We start from the raw sequence: 21,454 nt of genomic DNA on the forward strand, positions 1-21,454 counted from the left end.
AGTCATCTTAATTCTGTTTTTCTTTTTTTCATTTAAGTATAGTGAATCTTTGAACTTGATAGGTGAATTTCTGGTTTTTTATCTTCTTGATATTGGTGTTTAAAATGGATTTATCTTCATGGATATATTTATGTTATAGTATTAAAATCTGAAATTGAACTTAGTATACAAAAAATAGATTTTTAAAATGTTTATACTAGCTCCTTATCAATGTTTAAAATTTTGCTTTTGCAGTTACAATAATGGTTATTCCCTTATTCTGTATTTACTAGTAGAGAGTAAATTAAGACATTACTGAATACAATGAGATAAATGGCTTATCAAGTAACAGTCTTTCTTGTAACACAAATGAGTTCTTAGATCAGTTGTCTTTAAATTTGTCTTGTTATGGCAAGTTGTGTTTTCAGTGGCAACTTTTTTTAGGGCCTAACGTAAAGTTTGATCAGAAGTTTGACGTGTAATCCCAGCACTTTGGGAGGCCAAAGCCAGAGGATCACTTAAGGCCAAAAATTTGAGACCAGCCTGAGCAACATAGCAAGACCTCATCTCTGCAAAAAAAATTAACATATTAGCTGAGTGAGGTGGTACATGCCTGGAGTCCTAGCTATAGTTCAAGGCTGCAGTGAGCTATGGTCGTGCCACTCTACTCTAGCCTGGGCAATAGAGCAACACCTTGTCTCAAAAAAAAGTTTGAACTATGTTATGTTTGAAGGGCTTGTGTTCTCAAAATGGTGAGAAAAGGGTGGCGATTTGATACTATTTATGAACCAGACACTGTGTTTTATATATATTCTTTTTTATTCTTGTGTCATATATTCTTATGTCACCTGAATGAGGTATCAGTCCCATTTTACAGGGTGAAGAGACTGAAATGAAGTAATTTGCCAAGCTTGTGTTCAACAAACGTAGAAGTGGCAGTGGAGCCTAGATCATTCTTGTTTGTTTGTTTTTCATTTTTGTTTTAAAAGCCGAGCATGCTTCTCTTCAAACTTTATGATTACCTTGTAGTGCACGTTAAAACTAATAGCTCAGGTTGTCTGTGACTCCAAAGACAATAAAGACAGGATCTCATTCTGTGGCCCAGACTGGAGTGAAGTGGCAGGATCATGGCTTACTGCAGCTTTGAACTCCTGGGCTCAAGCAGTCCTTCCCCTTTAGCCTCCCGAGTAGCTGGGACTACAGGCATGTACCACCATGCCTGGCTAATTTTTAAAAGTTTTTGTAGAGATGGGGTCAAGCTGTGTTGCTCAGGCTGGTCTCGAACTCTTGGCCACAAGTGATCCTTTGCCTCAGCCTCCCAACGTGCTGGGATTACAGGTGTGAGACACTGTGGCCTTTTTCAGTTTTCAAGCTGCTGTTTGTTGTTACATTTTAAAAATGTGAAGTTAAAGTCAGATCTCTGTGTGTGTGTGTGTGTTTGTGTGTGTGTGTGTGTGTGTGTGTGTTTCTTGAGATGGAGTCTCGCTTTATCCCCAGGCTGAGTGCAGTGGCGCAATCTTGGCTCACTGCAACCTCCACCTCCCAGGTTCAAGCGATTCTTCTGCTTCAGCCTCCCGAGTAGCTGAGACTACAGGTGCGTGCCACCGTGCCCGGCTAATTTTTTGTATTTTTAGGAGAGACAGGGTTTCACCATGTTGGCCAGGATGGTCTTGCTCTCTTGACCTCGTGATCTGCCCGCCTCGGCCTCCCAAAGCGCTGGGATTACAGGTGTGAGCTACCGCGCCTGGCCCAGATCTTAATGTGTTCTTGCTCTGCATGGTGTTTGTACCTGGGCTGGTGCTTTGGGAGAGAAGTTGCATTGTATGGTTGTCCAAGGACTTCCAAGAGACAGTAAAAGAAAATTAAGATTTATTATAAATTAGAATGTGAACTATAGAGAATTGACCCATAGTGCTATGTTTGAGTCATAATAACTGACTAGTGTTTACAAAGACTTATTCACGCAGAGTAGCTATTCATTCAGAAGTGTTGAAGATAAAAAGACTGTACTAAATGACCTCTTGGTCCCTTTATTGTTACTATTCTGTGATTTATTGAGAATTATGTGTATATTTAAACTCATTCCATGATGTGCAGTGTTAACTTTTTAGTTACTTTTCTTATTGGATAAAATTAGTCAGCATCTGTGCTTTTTTTCATTTGGAGGGATTTTTTTTTGTTGTTTTTTGTTTTTTTTTTGAGACGGGGTCTCGCTCTGTCACCAGGCTGGAGTGCAGTGGTGCGATCTTGGCTCACTGCAGCCTCCGCCTCCTGGGTTCAAGGAATTCTGCCTCAGCCTCCTCAGTAGCTGGGACTACAGGTGCACGCCACCACGCCCAGCTAATTTTTGTGTTTTTAGTAGAGACGGGGTTTCACCATGTTGGCCAGGATGGTCTCGTTCTCCTGAGGTCGTGATCTGCCTGCCTCGGCCTCCCAAAGTTCTGGGATTACAGGCGTGAGCCACCGCGCCCAACCTGGAATTTTTAAGTAGCTAAAGAATTAGATTTGTTTTTATGTGAAAGATATGATTTTGTCATAGAGTTAGGCACTTGTGTTACTTTGGACCAAACGTAGTCTGCTACAATTTTGAGATAGAGCTAGATATGATCTACCATGGAACATAATTCAGCTATGTAATTTCTCAAGTATTAGTATATTATGAACTGGGAAGCATTTGAAGAGAAACAGTGAAAGCAAAGCTCCTGGTATTTTTCATGAAATGACAAGTGGTAAATAGTATCTATTAAAATTCACTGTAGTTGCTCAGTGAAACACATCAATAGCTACATGGTAGCTGTTTAAGAAAAATAACTTACCACAGACTCAGGAAACTTTACAGTGTTTGACTTCCAACAGTTTACAGTATTTATCATCTGTCTTTGTTTGCTGTTCAGATATGGTAGATTCATCATATTAAACACAAGCTTCATGCGGTAAATGTGACTCTAAAACATAATCCAAAACTTTGGCAGTGGATGCCAGATATGGTAGATTCGTCATATTAAACACAAGCTTCATGCGGTAAATGTGACTCTAAAACATAATCCAAAACTTTGGCAGTGGATGCCTTGTTACTTTAGAAAGACTTTAAACCTCACTTTGTATTTAGTGCTCTAGCTATCAAATCTATAAGTAGTAGCTGAGTCCTGGTTACTTAAATGATTTAAATGATGATATTCTCACCTAAAAGGACTCATTTACCAACCTAAGCAATTTCGCCTCTTTGCTTATAATTAGGGTTAAATTGTGCTTAAACTGTTTACTTGACCTGTGGGAAACCAGAAGGCTACTCCTTTATACTACTGAATGTTTAGAATTTTAATACCTGTGATTGTGGTTTGATGTTTTAGTTTTAAAAGGCATTGAAAATCTTGAAATTTATGTAAAATTCTCTTTTTAAATTTTTTATTATTAATTTTTTTTTCGTCTTTTCCTTTTTCTTTCTTTTTTTCTGAGACGGAGTCTCACCCTGTCACCCAGGCTAGAGTGCAGTGGCGCCATCTTGGCTCACTGCAACCTCCACCTCCCGGGTTCAAGCAGTTCTCCTGCCTCAGCCTTCCGGGTAGCTGGGATTACAGGCATGCCATCACGCCTGGCTAATTTTTATATTTTCAGTAGAGACAGGCTTTCACCATGTTGGCCAGGCTGGCCTCAAACTCCTGACCTCAACTGATCCACCTGCCTCAGCCTGCCAAAGTGCTGGGATTACAGGTGTGAGCCACCGTGCCCGGCCAATGATCTTTTTTTTTTTTTTTAAAGTCATTCGTAGAAATTGGAAGGAAATACCTATCATGCTAACATTCATTAGAGTTTAAGATTATGAATGACTTATTAAAATATAAAATGATAAGGACAGTACATGTAAACTCTAGAACAAATTTTAAATTCTTAGTAATACTGGTAATAGTTATTAATACAGGTATGACTTCTCTCTCATGCTCTTTCTGGTGAACACCACCACAGGGTCACAGTAAGGTTCTAAAAATATGAGCAAAAGCTGGTACTACCAGGAAATTCAAATTCCATACCTGGGAATCTCAGAACTCAGGGAGGAATAAACATTACAGGGGGAGCAAACAATAATGGGGAGTATTGTTTGAGAAATAAGAAATTAAGAATTTTACTGCTCTAAAATATAAAAGTAAAACAGGTGAAGTCTGGATTTTCTTTTGTTTTTATGAAGTTCAGTGGGAGAGCATTCTCTTCTGTTAAAATTGCCACTAATTATGTGTTTTTTCTAAATCATATTGTCTACTTTTCTCCAAAACAGTTGAATAATGTACTCATTTTCATAAAATTTTAGAAAAATTAGTGAGTAAATTTTTGGCAGTTATTTTATTTGACATGTGAGTGGTATTTGCTTTCAGATTTCGAAATTCCCTGTTGGGAAAGTAATTTAGGTTATGTTGCTGTGACTATAATATTAAAATGCACAGACACACTATAAATTCCCTTTCCCTTAATTTTCTTTGCCTTTCTTTTCTTTTCTTTTTTTTTTTTTTGAGACATAGTTTCACTTTGTAGCCTGGGCTGGAGTGCAGTGGCACGATCTGGGCTCACTGCAACCTCCGCCTCCTGAGTTCAAGTGATTCTCCTGTCTCAGCCTCCTGAGTAGCTGGAATTACAGGTGCGCGCCGCACCTGGCTAATCTTTGTATCTTTAGTAGAGACAGGGTTTCGCCATGTTGGCCAGGCTGGTCTTGAATTCTTGACCTCAAGTGATCCACCTGCCTCACCCTCCCAAAGTGCTGGGATTACAGGCATGAGCCACCGCGCCTGGCTCCTTTCCCTTAATTTTCTGAAAGAAAAATTCACATACAGCCGTGTGAATTGACTGGACTGTGAAATTAAAATAGTGGATTTTTTAGGTCTTTATACTGCAAGTTTGAGAAATAAAGAACAAAGCATTTTCTCTGTGGATGCGAAGAACTCTGTACTTGACTCAGCTTCCTTTTTCTCTTGCCTGCATTTTTTGTTTACTTCACTGGCTTGATTAGTCATAATAAGGCTCAGTACCTCTGCCATTCCCAATGTTAAGCAGTTTTTTAAAATTTGGAATTTTGTGGATAATCATTAACAGGGTTGCTTAATGGGTAATGTTGTTTTCTTTATGGAAATAATTTGAGGCACCTTTTCTGGGGTTCTTGGCAAGAAATATGAGTTTATTATGGATATTTAGGAAAGAGGATGTAGAAATAAACCTTTGTTTGTAGTATGAAGCTGTGATAATCTGCCCCATCTTTGTCTAATTCCGTTTTAACTTCTGTCCTTAACATGTTTCTCTTCTTAATCAGTTGTCAGTGAAGATTTATTTATCAGGAGATGGGAATGGAGTATTTTGGATATACTTCAAGTTTTGAATGATAACCGTTAAAATACATACAGTGTTTTAATAGTGAGATACACTGATCACAAAAATATGGTCTGATTTAACTTGATTTTGTGGTACTTTTCTTCTAAGTTTAGACAGATGATAGAAATTCACAAAAATTTCAGTCATAGTTATGGCCACAGTTAGGCATTCCCAAAGGAAGTGTATTGCATTCCTAAGTGTAGTGTGTTGCATGCACTACTGAGCATAATGGGAAAAGAAAAGTGCTATAAAAACCTAAGTACCAAGTAACTAGCTAGAAAAAGCTTTTAATGGGAGAGCTGGCATGGTCATTAATCTGGTAGAATAGTATTTGAGGAAACAGTTTCATGTGTTAAGCTGCAGTTTCTTTTGGTTATTGAAAACCAAATAGGAAATTCTGAATTAATACTTACATGCTGAAGTATCTTTGTGGAGCTTATTTTGAGCATTAGAGTGGGAGACTTAGTTCTAATGCAAACTATAGAAGAATGACCTTGGGTAAGTTTGTTGTCTAATTAGTAAACTGAGTGGTAGAGTTGGATAATCCTGTCAGCTTTAGGCCCATGCCTTAAATATGCTTCTTATCCTCTCACAGTCAAAAAGGATTTTTACCTTGGTACAGTCTGATTCCTGCAACACCTCTCTAGTTATTGAATGTATAGTAGTTTGCTATAGACAGACTACTTTGCAGTGGCTATCAAACCTTTCTGAGACTCATTCTAAGAAATACATTTACATTGTGACTTAGTATATGCACACATAAAAAGAAGAAAGTTTCACAAAATAGTTTCCTTACTAGCAATGAGCTGTTTTTTGTTTTATTTCATTAACAACAACAACAACAACAAAAACTGCTAACCATCTTTTTCTTGGGGTTGCACTACTGTCCAATGAGCACATAGTGAGGGCAGTACTGCTAACGCCTACATAACATGCCTGCATCATCTAGAGCTTTGCGTTACCTTGGTACAATTTTTGGAAGAATGAAAAACTGCTTTTCCACAGGGGGAAAATACTGTTTACTGCGCATCTTTGAAAAACATTTTACTTAGAGCATAAACTTGAAGCTAGATCCTTTTAACCACTTAATTAAATCATACAGTAAGTTGTTGATAGCTATTTGCCACAAAATGAAAATATAGTGGCTATATGAATTTTAGCTGCTGTCACTGTTCATTAATCATAACATAAGCTCTGAACACAGTGTTTCTTCTTAGAAAGGTACAAATGATTATGATTTTGTATAACAACTGAAGTTAGGTGTGTGTGAAGTTTTATAATTGCTGGTCTTCATTAGATAAATTAAATTATAATTAAATGATCTGTTTTATTTTTGCTTTTTATTTGGTCTCTTATTAATAGGCACAATACTGGCATTAGCTATAACACAAACCAATGGCACTAAAAATCTTCAGAACCTTTTTGGATTTGAGTTTTTGAAAGATATTTTGTGGAGACTACAGATTTAATTTTAAAGTATAAATATGCTCTTATTTTAAATAAATGGGGTTTATACTTTGTGTTCTAACGATTGAGATAACCTTTTTTTTTGAGAACTTAAATTAAAATTCCCAGTCTTCTCTAGTTCTGTCAGATTTCTTTGTTCCCCCTCCCAGTGGTTGAGTTCTTATGGGATTTGTGGCTTATTTTTTAAATCCAATGATTAAAATGAAGTTTTCTGGCAATATTAATATTTGTGTGAATCTGGATATCCTCCTCACTTAACTTCTAAGGCTTTTTCTTCATCTGAAAATGACAATTTTGTATACTTGGCTGGATTATTTTAAGTAACAAGTAACAAACACTGTGGTAGACTAACATTTGAGTTTGAAGTTTCATATAATTTTAAATCATTGTCATCGACTGACTTTGGAAAGTAACTTCTGAGATTTTTGGTCTGAAGCGACCCTGAAAGTTTATGACCTAATTATCATTTTATTAGGCCTGAATGTGAATGTTGCATTTTGAGAGGAAATAGTATAGAAGTAGTTACATTGCTGGGTGACTGATCTAGCAAGTCCCTAACAGTGCCACTAAGCTGTCCTGTAGTACATCTTATTTAGTTCTCTCAGTAACTACATAGTATGTTGTCAGTCCTATTTTATAGATGAGAAAACCAAGGGAACAATTTGATAGAATAATGTTTCCAAAATCAGAGATCTAATCTTAGAAGGCTTAGTTGAATAACATTGGATATATTACTCTACGGTTCCTAAGTCTATGAATTAATGGGAATTTTGAAATCTAATTGAAATCCAAGGAGAAAGTGATAGAAATAAAATTGTAGTGAGCGATGTCGGCTCACTGCAACCTCCACCTCCCAGGTTTAAGCGATTCTCCTGCCTTGGCCTTCCGAGCAGCTAGGATTACAGGCATGCACCACCACGCCCAGCTAATTTTTATATTTTTATAGAGACGGGGTTTTACCATGTTGGCCAGGCTGATCTCGAACTCCTGACCTGAAGTGATCCACCTGCCTCAGCCTCCCAAAGTGCTGGGATTACAGACATGAGCCACCGCGCCCAACCTAGTTTAAATTTTCTAGTAGCCACATTTAAAAAAAACCAGGTGGAATTAATTTCATGAATATGTTTCATATAACCCAATATATATCCAAACATAGTTTCTTTTTTTTTTTCTGAGACAGGGTCTTGCCCTGTCACCCAGGCTGGAGTGCAGTGAGTGGTGCACGATTATGGCTCACTGCAGCTTCGAACTCCTGGGCTTAAGCGATCCTCCGGCCTTAGCTTTCCAAGTAGCTGGGACTACAAGCACGTGCCACCACACCCTGCTAATGTTTAAATTTTTTTGTAGAGACGGGGGTAGGGTGGGTCTCACTATGTTACCCACACTGGTCTCGAACTCCTGGCCTCAAGTGATCCTCCTGCCTCAGCCTCCCAAAGTGCTGAGATTATAAGCGTGAGCCACCATCCTGGCCTAAATATCTTTCAGCATATAATCAGTATAAAAATTATAAAGATAGTATATATTCTTTTCTATTACATCTTCAAAATCTGCTGTGTGTTTTACACTTAACATATCTCGGTTCACACCAGCAACATTTCAGTGAAGTACTCAATAACCATACTTGGGGCTGGGCGTGGTGACACATACATGCCTGAATCCCAGCACTTTGGGAGGCTGAGGTGGGAGGATTGCTTGAGCCCAGGAGTTGGAGACCAGGCTAGGCAACAAACCAAGATGCTGTCTCCACCAAAAAAAAAAAAAAAAATCCAGGCACAGTGGCATGTGCCTGTAGTCCCAGCTACTTGGGAGGCTGAGATGGGAGGATTGCTTGAGCCAAGGAGTTTGAGACCACAGTGAGCCATGATTGTGCCCCTGTGCTCCAACCTGGGTATCAGAGCAAGACTCCCATCTCTGAAGAAATTGTATTTTATTTATTTTATTTTTACAGCCCAGATGTGTGAATCTTGAAGGAATTTTTTTTTAAATTGGCTAATGGCTACTATTACTGGACAGCTCAATTTCTGAATGCCAAGTACCTCTTGTTAAACTGTTCAACAGCCTTTCCCTACCATCTCAAGAAGTTGGTGATAAAAATTATCAATAATGAATTACAGTTTTTTAATTTTTGCCTTTGATGTGATTGTCTTATTTTATAATATGTTAGCATTTAATATGAATATTTTTGTTGACATTTATTTTTTATTTTTAAAAATAGCATTATTGAAGTATAGTTGACATAATAAAATGTACATATTTAAAAGGTACAAATTTAATAAGTTGTCCACATCCATGAAACCATCACCACAGTCAAGATATTTATTACTATTTTCCTGAAGTCTTCCCTCCTAGTTGTGCAAATCTCCTGTCACTACATTAAAACTTTTAGATATTCTTCTTTTTTGGAGATAACCTCTCTTAAACTTCTAAACTTCACCATTTGTACTGGTTGCATTCTAGGTTGATGCTTAGGTTGGGGATCTTCATTCATTCTCATTTTGGAGATTCTTCTTATATCTAGCTGGTTTTTGATCCTGCTTCCAGAATCCCATTTCTTTCTCTTTCTTGGTCTCCTCATTTGTGAAAGAATAACTTCATAACTCTTTGAGAAAGGTCATTTGGGAGATAAATGTATTTTTGAGAACTTACATGTCTGAAAATATTTTCCTTCATCTTCCTTTCCCTTCCCTCTTTAATAGGTAGTTCGGATAACAAATTCTAGATTGGAAATAATTTATTTCAGAATTTTAAAGACATTTATTCTATTTTCTTCTAGCTTCCAGTATTGCTGTTAAAGTCTGAGGCTAGTAGGATTCTCTGTTCCCTGTAACCTATTGTTTTTTTCCTCTGGAAGTTTTCAGGTTTTTTGTCTTGTCCTCAGCGTTTTGAAATTTCAGCAATGTGCCTTGGTATGGGTCTCTTTTTTCCATTGTGGCTTTTTGTCTGGAAACTCACTGGCCATCAATTCTGAAAATTTACCTTCTACTCATTTCATTTCTTGCCCTCTGTTTTTTATGTTGCCCCTTCCAGAACTCCTGTTACATATATGTTGGTTCTCCTAGACCAATGGCCTAATGTCCATATCATTTTCTCCCCCCCACCCCACCCCCTCGAAATGGAGTCTTGCTCTGTCACCCAGAGCTGGAGTGCAATGGTGTGATCTTGGCTCACTGCAACCTCCATCTCCCAGGTTCAAGCAGTTCTGCCTCAGCCTCCCGAGTAGCTGGGATTACAGGCACCCGCCACCACGCCCAGCTAATTTTTTGTATTTTTAGTAGAGACGGGGTTTCACCGTGTTCGCCAGGGTGATCTGGATCTCCTGACCTCGTGATCCACCCGCCTCAGCCTCCCAAAGTGCTGGGATTACAGGCGTGAGCCACCACATGACCCTGCCTTTTCCAGGTTCCTTTTTTCGGTTGTTGTTATTTGTTACTGATTTTAGTTGCTCTTTAATTTTATTTATTTATTTTTTTGCTTCCCGTGTAGATTGGATGCTCTTTAAAGACTTTTTTCAAGTAATCCCATGAGCCTTGGTTGTCGCATTTGAGTTGGGCACTGAAAACTGATAAATAAATGCGGTTTGCTGATTGTGGGCCCCAGTATAATCTGACTGTACTGTTCTGGCATCTTATGAAATGCAGATGTTGGGATCTTCAGAGCTGTTCATTTATGCTACTCAGATCCCTAGTTTTATATGCCAAAGTATAACTTATGCTTTATGTGATTTCCACTTTAGAGATTTTATTAAAACTTTTTATTTATAGTCTAATGTATGCTGTTGTAAAAATTGAAGTTCTATGTTTATTTGAAAATAGTATTTATTAAGGGAAAAAATCTGTATTTGTTAATTGTATTGCTTAAATTCCATGTATTTTTGTTGCCTTAGACTACTTGATTAGCTGATATTTGATAAACATGTCAGCCCTACAAAATAATTGTGGATTTGTCAATTTCCGTTTGTATTTCTAACAGTTTTTATGTTATATATTCATAGCTTTATATTTAGGCTGGGTTAAGCATGAATGTTATATACGTAAATAATTGTACTTTTTATCAATATAAAATATGCAGCATTTTCTCAAATAATTCTCTTTGCTTAACACATTCCCTTTTTATATTGTCATTCTTTTTTCACATTTGTTTTACTTGTTCCTCTATCTTCCCCCCCCTTTTTTTTTGAGACAGAATTTCACTCTTGTTGCCCAGGCTGGAGTGCAGTGGCACAATCTTGGCTCACTGCAACTTCTGCCTCATGGGTTTAAGTGATTCTCCTGCCTCAGTCTCCTGAGTAACTGAGATTATAGGCTCCCGCCACCAGGCCTGGCTAATTTTTGCATTTTAGTAGCGACGGGGTTTCATCATGTTGGTCAGGCTGGTGTCGAACTCCTTACCTCAGGTGATCCACCCACCTTGGCCTCCCAAAGTACTGGGATTACCAGTGTAAGCCACTGTGCCTGGCCCTTTATCTTCTTTTTTATGTCATTTTAATTTTGATGTGTTTCTTATAAATAAACAGTGTTTAGCTAGACTTTTTTTTAAAGCCTGTTCCACAGGTTTTTTGTAATAGAGAACTTTAACGTACATTTATAGTAATAATTGGTATGTTTGGAGTTGGTCTTCTTCCTGCCTTCTATGTGTTTTATTTCTGCCTTGCCTTTCTTAGATAGATTTATTTTCTTTGCATTTTACACCTAGTAGTCTATCTTTTATGTAATTTTCATTATTTAAGTGACTTAAATGAAATTATGTATTTTTCATTGTTAATTTTTAAAACACCTACATATTAGACTATAAATCTACTTTATAAAAATAAAATTATTTCTCTACTTTCATAGGTGGTATTGTGGAATGGCAAAGCACAGACTCTAGAACAAGGCAGCTTGTGTTTACACCTTGGCTTGGCTTTGCCACTTTTTTATTGTAATCCTCTTGTGCATCCATTTCTTTTTTGGTTAAAATAGAGATGGGGTCTCACTGTTGCTGATCTGAAACTCTGGGCTCAAGTGATCCTCCTGCCTCAGCCTCCCAAAGTGCTAGGATTTCAGGCGTGAGCCACCAAGCCCACGTAGGTACCTACTTCACAGAGGTGTTGTTGAGTTTAAATATGTTAATATATGTAAAGCACCAGAACAGGGTCTGGAAGTCAATAAATGTTAGCTATTATTAGGTGTCAGTTATTAACAAAAGCTTGAAACTACATTATTAGCGTAGTTCTTGTGGGTTCCTGTGTTTAATGCTTGCCTGGTTCTTAACCTATATTAGCTTTCTGTGTGTTTAAAAAAAATCTTTATCTTTTGTGTAAGTCGGTTTTCCTTATTCTTACACACTTTAATGTATGTAGGCTGCTCTATTGTAAAGACCATCTGTCTTCTGCTGGGCTGAGGACCTCTGTGCATTTCCACTCTTTGACCATCTCAGGACAGGCACAACAAAAAAATGTTAAAAACTTGGATGTTGTCATGGATATGTGGATGCTTTACATTGTGTGTGTGTGTGTAATTTTAGTGTGAAAAATGGTATCAGGTTTCTCCAAGGCAACAAAACCATTAGGAGATTTTGTATATAACAGATAGATATTATATGTAATTTCAAGGAATTAGTTTACTTGGTTGTTGGGACTGGCAAGTCTGAAATCTGTCTTCTGGTTGAGCTGGCCATTGGGTTGGGAACTCTAGCACAGGAGCTGATGCTGCAATCTTTAGCCAGGATTTCTCAGGAAATCCCAGTTTACTGCCTTGTAAGTGATTAGATGAGACCCAACCACATAATTGAGGGTAGTCTCCTTTACATAAAGTCAGCTGATTGTAGGTTTAACCATATCTACAAAAATACCTTTGTAGCAACACCTAGTTAGTATTTGATAGAATAATTGAATACTGTAGCAAAATTGTAACATAAAACTAACCATCACAGATGAGTATATTATTTCACAATAGATTGTCCTTCATATCAGCTTCTTGAAATTAAAAAAAAAGCTACTGTGTGTAATACTATATGGAAATTAAACGTCCATATTTTTAGTAAAATAATAATTCATAGTTATACTCTGCTAACATGAGATCAACTTACTAATGGACCATATTTCTAAAAGTTTGTGAGTTGTTTGTTGACTTAAGTGAGAAAGGCCTATAATGCCAGTACCGGAAATGATTGTTCCCAGAATAACCAGCAAAAGCTGATACCCAGACAGTATATCTGAAATATGTTACATATGAAAAATATATTTAAAAATCAAAGTGAGAGGACCGGGTGAGGTGGCTCACGCCTGTAATCCTAGCACTTTGGGAGGCCGAGGCAAGTGGATCACAAAGTCAGGTGTTTGAGACAAGCCTGGCCAAAATGGTGAAACCCCGTCTCTACTAAGAATATAAAAATTAGCCGGGCGTGGTGGCAGGTGCCTGTAATCCCAGCTACCCAGGAGGCTGAGGGAGGAGAATTGCTTGAACCCAGGAGGCGGAGGTTGCAGTGAGCCGAGATCGTGCCACTACACTCCAGTCTGGGTGACAGAGCAAGACTCTGTCTCGGGGGAAAAAAAAAAAAGGAAAGTGAGCAAACATCTGTTTGGTGCCAGTAATATTAATAGTTTAGACTTTAACCTTTGCTTATAACAGTTTTTGTGGGAAGGTTTATTAGTTGGTTCTCAAATGTGAAGGCCACATGCTTCCTTCAATTAAGGCATAATAATGAAAGGACATACTGAGGCTACATTACATCTTTGTTGGTGAAATCAGGAGTAGAGGAAAGGGTAGAAACTAGAACAGATACAGATTGGGAGGTGGAGAGGTAAGATTCTTAGCCCATAATTTTGAGAGAAAGTAGTTGTTTGTTGATGGCACCAAACAGGGCTCCTGATTTATGATAAAGAATCATAAATTTGGTAAAAGTTACAGTCTGAAGTACAAAACCCCAATGATTTTCCATTCTAGTTCTTCAATGAGAAGCTTAACAGTGTACTATGTATAGGTAGATAAGAATAAAGTAAAAGACAGAATTCTTTGCTGTTAAAATGAAAGAATAACTTTTACTTAGCATAGTATGGTAGTATACTAATAAATGGTACACACTGCTAGTCATAAAATTTAGATTTTGTCCCCAGTTCTACCTGTATACCTGTATTATTAGTCCTTTGTTCTCTGTTCAGTGTCCTAGTAGAAACTGTGTGGTTATACTTCTTTTTTTTTTTTTTTTTTTTTTTTTTTTTGAGACAGAGTCTCGCTCTGTCACTCAGACTGGAATGCAGTGATTCAATACTCACTGCAGCCTTGAACTCCTGGGCTCAAGCAGTCCTCCCACTGAGTAGCTGAGACTACAGGTGTATGCCACCAAACGCCAGGCTAAGTTTTTTAAAGAACTTCTGAAAGCATAGAGTTTTCAGGATGTTTTTATAATATTTCATAGACGGTAAGGCAGTGTCAGATTGATTCAGTTATGTCATCAAATGTCTCTCTGCCATTCTCAGCATGTATTTCAGGCTAATGCCCCTTATGGCCCTATTTTCAGCCATCACATGCATCCTGGATAGCATTCAGCAGCAGAAGCAGCAATTTCTTTAACAATGCTTCATATCTTACTGGTCAGAGTTGTGGGTCACATGGCTTCGTCTAGATCAAATACTGAAAATGGAACTTCCATGGTTGGGTTAGGCCAGTTATGACTGTCTTGACAGGAGATGGGGCTTGCTTTTCCTCTAGTACAAGATAGATACTTAAACCAAATAAAGGATTATGGTTAGCAAGGAGGATGGGGTTTGGGAATGACCCAGTAGTAGACTGCCAACAGTGCCTGCTACTTGACTCACTCTTGCGAGATGGGGAAGTAAGGTACTTAACACAGTCTTGAGGGTTGGGGCTATAGTAGACTAGAAGGAAATGACTTTTTGGAGAAAGTGATTTCTTTTTATCTTTTCATGTTTTTATTTTTTATTACATTTTGTTTTTTACTTAGGGATGGGGTCTTGCTATGTTGACCAAGCTGATCTCAAACTCCTGGCCTCAAGCCATCCTGTCATCTCGGCCTCCCAAAATGGTGGGATTACAGGCATGAGTCACCGTGCCGCATCTGGAGAAAGTGGTCTGTAAACTAAGTTTTGTGGACAAATGGAGATTATTAGGGAGAAAGACTTTTCCTTATCCTTCTGAGCCCTTGGTTGTCTATGGGTACTGTTGCTTGTTTTCATTTTTAAGGATAGTAAACATACTTAACATTTCCCAAGGAATCTGTCTTGACCTGTGTATGTGAGTGTAAAAGCTGCATTGTGGACTTTTTGAAAAAGAACATATAATAACCAGTTCAGTTGAATGCAACGTGCTCTGTGAGATTAAGGGCTCACAAGAAACTGCTAATCACAGTTTTAAAAAGACAATCTTTTGATGTCTCATATCTTAGTGTTACTATGAGTTTATAGCCTGTTATTTTGTTTAGTGTTTACTCTGTCTTGCCTTTCTTTTTTCCTTCCTTCCTTTCCTTTTCTTTCTTTTCTTTTGGAAGGGAACTTAAGTACATCTTCTGGTTCTTTCTGCCTGATCTCTTCCTCTTAATTTTAGAAATGAAGATGTAGAAGTCCAAAGAGGATTTACTTGATGATTTGACTAGAAAAGCTAGGTTTAACCAGGTCTTCTATGGAAATGAATTATAGCTGTAGTGAAAAAATAAGGGAAATGTGCTATGTTTGGATTCTAGAGACAGTTCTCTAGAATAGAAAATCTTCTAAACCCAAGACAGCTTGATATTTGAAAAAGGGGGTATAAAACCTTTTTTTAAGGATTGGCAGATCGTAGTAAATATTGTGGATGTCATAGTACCACAATATATAATAATTAAGTAACATACTTAGAATAGAAATCTAGAAATGTCAGTAACAGAATTTTACTGTTTCTCTCACCACACACACACACACACACACATACACACACATACACAAAATTATGAACACATAATAAAGGACTTCCTTATAACTAAGAAAAAGATAATACATGAATAGAGAGGCCTATCTGGAAATTTTCATGTATATGCACAACATTTCAGTGATAACAGAGTGGCTGTTATAAATAATGATCATAAAGTGCTGTTATAAATTATATCATGTATGTGAAAATTATTTTTTGTACAGTATGGTTCTTTATCTAAAACGTAGATCTTCGCTTTTCTATAATAACATTCTCTTCTAGGTTTCAGCTTATACTTGACGCAAGAGGTTCTTTGAGAGAGCTTCTTTTTTTAAAAAAAAACTACATTTCCTATTACATTTTATATCTAGCCTGCCACCCTAAGATGGAAATCCGTTTTAGTTCATCAGGTATTTATTAATGGTTTCACTTTGTGAGAGATATTGAAGAGGGCAGATAAAATTGTCATTTACAGCTTACTTAGCACAGTACATTGTGCTTAAAATATATGACATTAATATAAATGATGCCCTTTCTTGATAATTTTTTTTATCTCTAATCTTAAATTGGGGGATGATGTTTCTTTTTAGCCTTTTTATTTTTATACATATGGTTGTCCAAGAGTCATGTATTAACCCAGGTTTAGAACACATCATAATGTCACTGCCTCCACTTCCCAGACTCCAATAGGGAATAGCAGCTTTATTCTACCCAGGTCCTATCAGAGGGTGCACAACAGATGAGGGGAATTGCAGGATTTCCCAGTACACCAAACTGTTGGTCAGCCTTCCTGCCTTTATTCCCCATGTAGACCTAAATACAGGAACTTTTTAATTATCTTGGTTATACCTAAACATTGCTACTCCCCTACGCTAGCCCCGCAAAAGTGAGAGAGCTTGTCAAGGCAAAGTTTTTTGAAGGAAGAAGCCACATGAAATGAGAGAGGGAAATAATGTCTACTGTGAGCTTAGGAAGAGCAAAGGTCTAAAGGTGAGAGAGAGCTTGGCACAGAACTACAGTAGTATATGTATTAGTTCTGATTAATAAATGTTTCAATTTTTATGATACTGTTATTCTTTTTTTTCTTTTTTTTTTGAGGCGGAGTCTCACTATGTCACCCAGGCTGGAGCGCAGTGGCGCAATCTCGGCTCACTGCAACCTCCGCTTCCCGGCCTCAAGTGATTCTCCCTGCCTCAGCCTCCTGAGTAGCTGAGACTACAGGCACCCACCACCACACCCAGCTAATTTTTTTGTACTTTTAGTAGATGTGGGGTTTCACCATGTTGGCCAGCCTGGTCTAGAACTCCTGACCTCGTGATCCGCCCACCTCAGCCTCCCAAAGTGCTGGGATTACAGGTGTGAGTCACCACGCCCGGCTGATACTGTTATTCTTGTAACGAAAAAGCTTACAATGAGGAATACATTTACATTGTTTTGCTTAAGATTAAAGCCATATAAAAAATTTACAGCAGAACCTGGAAGTTCTTTCTTGACCCTAACCTCCTTTACTCCTTTGCCCAGAGGCAACCATATATTTGTATGTATTTCCAATTCTTCATGCTTTTACACAAATATGTACTCACATTAAAAAAAATATGTAAACATATTATTCTATGACTTTTTTTTCTTTAATTCATAGAGTTCTTATCAGGTCTAGTGAACTCAGGACAAGAGACACAACTTGGATATAAATACCTTTAAGCCTCTGTTTTCTTCATGTGTAAAATGAGGGTAATGTTTTAGTGTTATTACAAGGTTTAAATGAGACTACATGTGGACACCTTAGCCTGGTAACTAAGTCACGGTAGCTGCTATTATTAATAAACAAGGCTAACATACTTCTATATGATCCTCCTGTACCTAAGAAATAAACTTATAGCAATAGAGCACAATCAGCCAGCCATTTAATTTTAGAGAATAACATCTTCATGTGGCCTAGTAAAAATGACTGTTACCAAATAATAGGCTTTTTATGATGAATGAATGAGTCAGACGTTTTCTCTATAGCTTTTAGAATCACTGAGATACCAAATTCTTAGCTGTTTTATGGAAGAACTTTATAAAGTAGAGTTTACTGAAGTTGGGTGACTAGAAAAGCCTATAAAGTTAAAAAGGAGAAAACGTGTTGGTTCTCCTAATTAATGTAAATTAAAACAAGGAGACCGCCCACAAAAGCTAAATAGTAAATTTCGGTCAAAAATAATGATAGTATTTCTTTTTTCAATTGGTAGTAAAACATTGGAAATAATTATTCCAAATGAAAAGACAGGTTGATAACAGTTTTCAAAAGGATCAGGATAATAGAGATTCATATTGGGTGACGGTATGGTTTTAGAACTGTCTTCCCTATTCTTCCTAAATGAAGTGGGCCATTTCTTCTCACTATATGTATATTCTTGTCTGGCCCTGAGACAGAACACTGGATTAGAAGCACTATAGGTTTGACTAAATATGGCAGTTCTTAAATCTATATGATGATAGTTTGCATTATTTTATTGTTAACTTGCCATTTGCATTTTTATAAACAGCTTTATTGAGATAATTCACATACTATACAATTCACTTGGTTAAAATATACAATTCAGTGGTTTTTAAAGTATATTCAGAATTGTGCAACCATCACAGTACTAAGTTTTAGAACATTTTAATCACTTCCTCCAAAAAAAAAGAAAACCCCATTTCCCCTCAACTCTTCCAGTTGTGTGGATAACCACTAACCTACTATGTCTCTAGATTTGCCTATTCTGGACATTTTATATAAGTGGAACCATATAATATGTGATCTCTTGTGACTGGCTTTTTTCACTCAGTGTAATGTTTTTAATGTTCATCCATGTTATAGCATGGATCAGCACTTCATTTTTATGGTTGAGTAATTAATATTTGATTGTATGGAGATACCATTGTGTTTATTCATCAGTTGATTGACATTTGTGTTGTTTCCCGTTTTGGGTTATTATGAATAATGCTGCTATAAACGTTCATTTATAAGGTTTTATATTAACATATACTTGAATTTCTCTTGAGCAGATACTAAAGAGTGAAATTGCTGGGTTATATGGTAATTCTGTTGAACCTTTTAAGGAACTGCCAACCTGTTTTTCAAGGTGACTACCATTTTACATTCTCTCCAGCAGCGAATGAGGGTTCCAATTTCTTTACATCCTCATCTGCGCTAATAAGGTTAAGCATAATGTTAGCTGTGGGGTTTTCCTAGATGCCCTTTATCCAAGTGAAGATGTTCCTTTTTCCTAGTTGGTTGAATGTTTTTTTTTTTTTTTTTAAATGAAAGGGTGTTGGACTTCGGTGCTTTTTCTGTGTCTATGGAGATAATCGTATGGGCTTTGTACTCTATGGGGTGTACTACACTAATTTTTGGATGCTAAACCTTGGATTCCTGGGATAAATCCCATGTGGCCATGGGAAATAATCCTTTTTAGTTGCTGGATTTGGTTTGCTTGTATTTTGGTGAGGATTTTTGTGTTTGTATTAATAAGGAATATTGTTCTTTTAAAATATTTATGTGTTCATTTATTAGAGACAGTCTTGCTCTGTCATCTTGGCTGGAGTGCAGAGGCACAATCATGGCTCACTGTAACCTCAAACTCCTGAGCTCAAGCAGTTCTCCCACCTCTGTCTCCCAAGTAGCTAAGACTATGGGTGCGTATCATCGTGCCTGGCTAATTTTTTTAAAAAATTGTGTAGAGATGTGGTCTTGCTGTGTTGCCCAAGCTGGTCTTGTTCTAACCTCAAGTGATCCTCCTGCCTTGGCCTCCTGAAGAGCTAGGATTACAGTCATGAGCTACCATGCCTGGCCAAGATACTGTCCTTTAGTTTCCTTGTGATGTTTCTATCTGGCATTGGTGTTAGGTTAATACTGGCCTCATAGAATTCCTCTTATATTTTTTGGAAGAATTTGTGAATAATTGATGTCAATTATTTAAGTGTTTTATAGAACTCATCAGTGAAGTGATCTGGGCCTGGGCTTTTCATTGTGGAAAGTTTGTTAAATTACTAATTCAGTCTCCTTTCTTGTTATAGGTCTATTCAGATTTTCTGGTTTTTTTTTTTTTTTTTCTTGAGTCAGTTTCTGATATGGTTTGGCTCTGTATCCCCCCACCCAAGTCTCACTTTGAAATGTAATAATCTTCATGTGTCAATGGCGGGGCCAGCTGGAGATAATTGAATCATGGGGGCCGTTTCCTCCATACTGTTCTCATGATAGTGAATAAGTCTCAGAGATCTGATGGTTTGATAAGGAGAAACTGTTCTGCTTGGTTGGTTCTCATTCTCTGTCTGCCACCATTGATGTAAGACATGACTTGCTCCTCCTTGCCTTCTGCCACGATTCTGAGGCCTCCCCAGCCACATAGAACTGTGAGTACAGTTAAACCCAGTCTTGGATATGTCTTTATCAGCAGCATGAAAACTGACTAATACAGTTTCTATAGTTCGTGTCTTTCTAGGAATTTCTTTCCATTTTATCTAGATCATCTACTCTCTTGCTATACAGTTTCTTGAAGTTTGCCCGTTATAATACTGATACTGTTGCTTACTGTTTTCTCTTTGTTCCTTTAAAGAAAAAAATTTTTATGCGTTGGGGGTCATTTAACATTTCTCTTTTTATCCATTGGCTTAACAAGTATCTTCTTTTCTCCTTCTTCTTTTTGAGACAGAGTCACACTCTGTCACCCAGGCCAGAGTGCACTGGTGCAAATCTCAGCTGACTGCAACCTCTGCCTCCCGGGTTCAAGTGACCTTCCCACCGCAGCCTCTTGAGTAGCCCTCCACCATGCCCAGCTAATTTTTGTATGCGTTTGTAGAGACAGGGTTTCACCATGTTGTCCAGGCTGGTCTTGAATTCCTGAGCTCAAGTGATCTGCCCTTCCTGGCCTCCCAAAGTGTTGGGATTACAGACGTGAGCCACCACTCCTGACCATGTATCTTATTTTTAATTTTTTTTAGTGGTTGCTCTTGTGCTTATAATATACATTTTAAATTAATCTGCCTTCAAATAATATTCTACCCTTCAAGATTAGTATAAGGACCTTGTAACAGTATATTCTTAATTCCTTTATTCCATCTGTTGTGCTACTTGTCATGTATTTTTCTGAAGTATAGGAACCAGAGAAATTATAAGGCAGAGGAGTAGGAAACACATACTTTCCTGTATTACGCAATAAGGAGCTTGATAATTGGAAAGGGAAATGAATATATGAGAAATTCAGAAAGAATATAATCAGGATTCTTAATGAAATTTGAAACCTCAGGTGATCCACCCACCTTGGCCTCCCAAAGTGCTGGGATTACAGGCATGAGCCACTGCGCCCAGCTGAAATCTCAAATTGGAGTTGAATGATCAATTTGGGATAACTTAAATTTCTTTGTGGCTATAGACAGATCTATTTCAAGAAATCTCCCTACCTAACCATTTTTCCTGCCCCTAAAAAACAAAACCAGAAAGTTCTGAGAATCATCCTAGACTTCTCTTCCTCCTTTATATCTTCATTTTCCATTTCTAATCAGCCACCTTGTCATCTTGATTCTCCCTCATCTGTACCAATATATCAACCAAAAATGATCTTCCTAGGTCTAATTACACTTCTCTCTGTTCCACACCAATGCAAGCATGATCAGTCTTATGAAGATGCAAATCTGATCACATCTTTTAAAATTTTCAGTGGTGCCCTATTCTCCACAGTATAAATTTTAATCTCCTTATTGTTATGTGAAGTTCTCAAGATTTTAGTGTTTATCCAATCTTCTCTCCTACC

At 37.5% G+C, this 21,454-nt stretch overlaps 1 protein-coding gene and 1 non-coding gene across 43 annotated transcripts in view; both read left to right on the plus strand.

The window, feature by feature from the left end:
* The window catches only part of WNK1 (WNK lysine deficient protein kinase 1), a 161,835-nt gene that overhangs the window by 26,457 nt on the left and 113,924 nt on the right, over nt 1-21,454 (plus strand). The gene's annotated exons all lie outside the window — the stretch shown is intronic.
* On the plus strand, nt 6,189-6,314 carry LOC112436817 (U4atac minor spliceosomal RNA). The gene has a single exon (XR_003025506.1). It is a non-coding gene; the product is annotated as a U4atac minor spliceosomal RNA (small nuclear RNA).

Source organism: Pan paniscus, chromosome 10 (assembly GCF_029289425.2).
Source record: "Pan paniscus chromosome 10, NHGRI_mPanPan1-v2.0_pri, whole genome shotgun sequence".
NCBI lineage: Eukaryota > Metazoa > Chordata > Mammalia > Primates > Hominidae > Pan > Pan paniscus.